A 6,040-nucleotide genomic window follows, 5' to 3' on the forward strand; every position below is an offset into this window, starting at 1 on the left:
GGCGCTGTGTCAGACTCAAGCCGGTCACAAGTGGTGTCCCACAGGGCTCGGTCCTTGGCCCCTATTGTTTGGCATCTACTTCTCAGAAGTACAGGCTAACATGGGAGGACTTTGGCTGACAAAGTTTGCAGATGACTGCAAACTGGGCGCCATAGTGGAAAGTGCATCGGACACTGATATCCTTCAGAAGGGACTCACGGAAACAGATAGCTGGTGCCAGAGCCATGGCCTGAAGTTAAACGCCAAAAATGTATGTATAGTCATACCCTTCGGAAAAACAAGGTAACCCCAAGCTACCATATAGGTGGCAATCCACTAAGCACAGAAGAGGTTATCAGGGACCTGGGGACCCAGGTTGACAGTGGCCTTTCTTTTGACACTCACATTGCTAAAGTGGTTAGAAAGACCTTCTACATTGCCCACCTGATCATGAAGGGATTCACATCCAGTTCTAGTGAGGTCATTGTTCCCCTGTTCACTTATCAGACCAATGATCGAGTACACAATGCCCCATTCGGGATGTATCTCACCCGACATCTGCAGCAATTGGAGAGACCCAAAGTTCCTCACCAAAAGGATAAAGGGACTCCAAAATCTGTCATATGCTGCCAGATTGAAGAAACTCCAGCAATGACTCTGGCAGATTGGTCTGCTCAGAGGTGACATGTACCTGACATACAAGGCCATGTGTGTCCAATTAATGGACATGCTCCACCTCAAAAATCCAAATCCACCAAAACCACTAGAGCAAGCGACTTAAATGAGCACGGATGTATATTGTTTGCAACTGGAAGTGTATCACTAGAGACTCCCTATGCTGTGGAATAAAATCCCGGTCCATGTGAGGCAGAGCACCTCGCTGACTCTGTTCAAGAGAAATCTAGACCTGTGGATGGGAGATCGTGGGTTTACATGGAATCATCTCTGGGTCACTGCTGGACAGAGGCACAACAAACTAATGGGCACAGTATTTTTCATATAAGGGTGACAGAGTTCCAGTAATACAACAATCATCTAGGCTTATAAATGCCTTAGGGCAGATAGCCTAGTATAAACCTATGAACCTATGAACCTAATCAATCAGACTGCTGTCATTTAAGCAACCACCAAATCTAAAGAAGCTTCTTGTCAGAAGCACACTTACACCAAAACAGAACATAGTCCAGAATTACCCTGCAACCATCCAAGACACATAACATGTCACATGATTTGTACAGCTTCCAACATAATTTCACAGAATAGACATTTTGGGTCTATATTACCATATCAAATGGTAACAATATTGAATGCTCGTATAAGTGAAAACGCAGGAAAACAAACTTGTTATTGTGGGGGGCTGTGCCCCCCTCACCTCCCACTAAATATATATTCCAACTCTGAGGTTGCACTACAGTGAGGAAAGGGCAAATATTCCAGTCCTCACTGTACAGTGACTCCAAAAAATCAAGTTTGTTCTCCTGCATTTTCGCTCATATGAGCATTCAATAATGTTACCATTCGATGTGGTAATATAGACTCAACATTTCAAGGTGCAGAGGTTATTTACTTGCACTTCCAAAAGTGTGAGTTATCTAAGTAAATGCAGGAAATATCCAGTAATAGGTTACATAGGAGAGACAATACAGTTACTCAGAACTAGGATAGATCCCCACAGTCACAGAGTTACAAATAAAATGGCTGACAAGCCAGTATTAGCACACTTTTCCCAGTCTGGTCATTCTGTATCAGCTATGACAGTTATGGTTGTTAAAGGACATTTCCTCACACCTTTGAAAAGAAGAATAATGGAGATTTAAGTTAATTCAATTGTTCGGTCTGACAGTCAGTGGTATGAACCTGGATATTGGTTTTATGGGACACTATAATACCTAACTTTTGCTTTTGAGCAGCAGTGGACATAAATAAGGTATACTGAAGAGCAACAGATGTTTTTTTCTGGTAATGTATGATTTATGATGGATTTACTCTGAATTCAAATGTATGACTATTTTAGAATATTAACACTAACCATTATGATTGTGGGGGTCTATGTTTTAGCAACTGTGTTTTATTCATGACAAGATAATAGTTACTTCCACATAAGACAACATTCTAGTCAGACAAGTAGTAACCATAAACTCAACAGTCAGTAATTTAACAATATAACAAAACGTTATCCAATTCTGCTGTTCTTCAGTACCTTAGGCTATCAGAGGAACACCATTATATTTTCTTTCTCTCAGTTAGCTAAACCACAGCCTGTGTATTATATTAACCATATACAACATCCATACATTTTAACCCTGTATCTTATTTACTTGGTAGTCCCTGCCTTTCTCATCATTGTGAACTGGACATTATTGCCAATTCATATTTTCTGCTAACCAAAACCTCTATCTCACAAAGATTGCTTGTTTAGACTGGCTAACAACTTACAAAGTATGACTTCTTGTTTTCCTTCACTGAATTTAACTACTCTTCCTACACGTGTTTTGTTTTGAGATTTATTGTCTCTCTGGATGTCAGAGCAGTCTCTCTGAGTGTCATCTTCTCTGCTAAATGAACACTTAAAGGACTACTACGGGCAAATGATGAAGAAAACATATATTTTTTATCTTGCCATGATTTACTACACCTCCCAAAGCTGCCTTCAGCAAAATAAGTACTCATTCCTAATTTTATTTTGTTTTTACTCTTGTCTGCCCTCATGGGGGCAGACATGGTGATTCCTTTGGAAAGCTAAATCTGTCCTATAATGCAGACTGTGAGGACAAATAGCCCTACCATTTGTTGTCAGACTAGACTTCCATTCACTTACAATGGAACTCCTGAAAAAAACTGCCACGTTTGAGAGTCTGCAGCTCATGTGTCATTGACTGGTATGCACTGAGTTTTACAAATGTTGTTCCTACTGATGTACTACACATTCACTGAAAGAAACTTGCAAAAGTGTCAACAAATTACTGAGGTAAAAAAGACTTTTCACAAGGAACAGTTTTGCAAGTTTCAGTTCCTGGCCAAGTTACTCCTCCCATCTCCCCTCCTTCAGTGGGCTACAGTCTCACATTTCCAGCTTTGCTAGATTCAACTATTTAGTCAGCTTTGCATGACAATAGAAATAAAAAAATAGCCTGGTGTGCCACTAAAACTGTTCCCTTGTATGTCTCTTCACTTCTGAATAGCAATTCCCAAGAATAAAAAAAAAGCAAACTCATCAGTCCAGAGTTTAGGCTAGTCTATCAATTTTTTAACATGTGCACAGTAAAATATTCAACTTGTAATGCATTTTGGCTGCTGACATGGTTATCTTTACCTGAACTTATGGTATTTAATGATAAACGTGCAACATACCAAACTTTGATTTTATAGTATGCTGTCACCCTGTTCTAGAATTTTATTCTTTCTCTGTCTCTCTCTCTCTCACACACACATACACACACACACACACACAAACACAGTGTTTGTCTCTGCAGTGTGAGCTAATGTTTTTCATACTAACAGTCTTCAAGATCTCTTTTTTAGCCATTTGGGAATAAATTATTTGCTTGTTTTTCTAGGCATAAGTCAATATTTAAGCACTGTATTTAACATCAGTAACTTAATAACTCGTGACAAAGGGCTTATGCTAGCTTGAAAGCTTGAGTAATTGCAAAATGTACGTTGGCCCAATAAATAGTATTATGACACATCTGCATTCCAGTGTCTTTCTGTTTTCTGTTAGTGGAGCACCACAGATTTCCTTTCATTTTTTTCTATCAAAATGTGGTAACTCAAGATGTATCTAATCCATCCTTGCCTACTTTCCCAGATGGTGAGGGACCAACCTGGAAATGTGCTGTGTCTGAAATAAACTAAACTATTATCCATATGAAACCAAAAATACAATAAAGCAAATAAATAAAGCAATAAGACATTTCTTCCATGAATGTAATTTGTTCCTAACTTACAGGTATATTCCTGATTTTGCCTCATAATACTGTTATTACATTCCTTATATGAGTTATAATGTTATGATGATACTGCGAAGATTACTGACAATAAATCACATACACTGCACTTATATTTCTTGCTATGAAAAAGCAATATTAATGTTAGTAGTCTTATCTTTTCTTCCTTTGATGCGAATAATTGTAGCATATGAAAATTGTTGATTATTTTTGGTTTGGCACAAAATTTTGAGTGAAGAATTTGAGAGGTATACGATGCTCCACCAATTTGGTATTTTCTGACCAAACTTACTTGCAATGACATTGGGATATATGGTTGTCCAGTATGTTTCCCCAGTAAGAGTACTGAAATGTACACAGTCCTCTGTCTAGCACCAGCTGTATCATTAAGGACATTGCCAGGTATTCAATCATTTCTCACATCAAAGAAGAAATGGTGCTGGAATATGACAACCTATCCTTTTTGTATCAAACCCCATGTCTTTATTTTTAAGAGAATGAAAGCAGATGTGTTGTGTGCTATGTAGAAAAAAATCTTTAGGCCAAAATGTAAATTTCATGAAGAAGAGTTATAATACGTTTATACTAAAATCTGAGTGACACACATCAGAAACTACCTAATCTGTATTTAACTTTGTCATAGTTTTTTTTTTTTATCTTTAGTATCATGTCAGTATTTAACCCTGGCTTACACAGTAGCCTTATTTCAGACCACCTGATTAATATGGCAGTTGACACTTTCCAGAGCCAGGCAGACTGCATTTTAACAGTCAGAAAAATTTTTTTTAGATTTGTGGTATAAATTTGCTTTCTTTGCTATATGTTTACCTTTTTGATATAATTGCCACAATGAAGATACAAACTAAAAGTTTATTTTAACCTTGCAGGGCACATCACAGTAATAGACCTAAATGAAAGTGTGTGCCATTAAAGCAATGCTGATATCATAATTCACTTCTTGTCTTTCATTTAGCAAGAGGTTAATGCACCTTATGTGTACCAGTCTCTCTTATAAGAAGATATTCTTCCTCCTTCAAACAAAATAGGAAGTTTGTGATTGCATTGTCCTCTTAACACTCCAAAACCTAGTGTTACAATGTAATTATATTTCTAACTTTCTATTTTTTAAATATGTATATATAATCTTTTTATGGAGCTTTTCTCCCCAGATCTTTGATGAAAAGTATTTTGTCTGTGCAGTTTGACTTTCCCAGTTAACAAATGATAATGAAAATAAATAAAACCAGCAAGCCTTTCTCAGTGCTGAATGTTATACTTCGATTATCGATGGGGTGAGGCCAAATGGTAAGAGGGCAGGAATGAGAGAAAGAAAGGCAAAGACAAGAGAGAGAGAGATGGAATTAAGAGGTAGCATACATCTGTCATGTAAAATAAATATTAGGCATGACACTTAGCCTTATCATCCGCGGTGGTGCAGCAGTAGCGTTGTTGCCTCACAGCAAGAGGTTCTCCCGTTCGATTCTCGGCTGAAGTGTGGGGAGTGCCTTCTGTGTGGAGTCTGCATGTCCTCCCCACGGTTGGGTGGGCGTCCAAAAGACATGCATAAATGGGCGTGCCTTCGTTGAAGGTTGAACGTCGAGCTGGCACCTCGGCGTTCATGAAAATCTACTGCCAATCATTAGCGAACCGGAGTTCCGTTGTGGCGACCCCTAACTGGGAAAAGCCGAAAGACAACAACACAACACTTAGCCTTGATCAGGGCTATGAGTTTTATTTATATTTCTTTTTTTTCCTGTTACATGTCCTATATGATACGATATACAGCATATGTTAACATTTTCTGCTCACTTTCTTAAATATCTTTGTTTTGCAATTAACTTCTTTTCCATTTATACTCATTAAGTTAAAGTAGCAAATGATTTTGCAAAAATGATTAGTGTGTTGCTTGATTTTTTGCTTCACGTGTGACTCTTTTCTATAGCCACAGCTACAAAATGATATCATGGAACATACTGGACAATAAATCACATAAAAGTAAAATGAATTGTGGGTAAGGAAACAAACTTACTTTATTAGAATAGCAGCTTTTTACTTGTATTTTACTATTACACCATCATGTGCTAATATTCAAGATATGGTGTTCCATCTGCAAG

Source organism: Protopterus annectens, chromosome 2.part2 (assembly GCF_019279795.1).
Source record: "Protopterus annectens isolate FY-2018-M chromosome 2.part2, PAN1.0, whole genome shotgun sequence".
Lineage (NCBI taxonomy): Eukaryota > Metazoa > Chordata > Ceratodontiformes > Protopteridae > Protopterus > Protopterus annectens.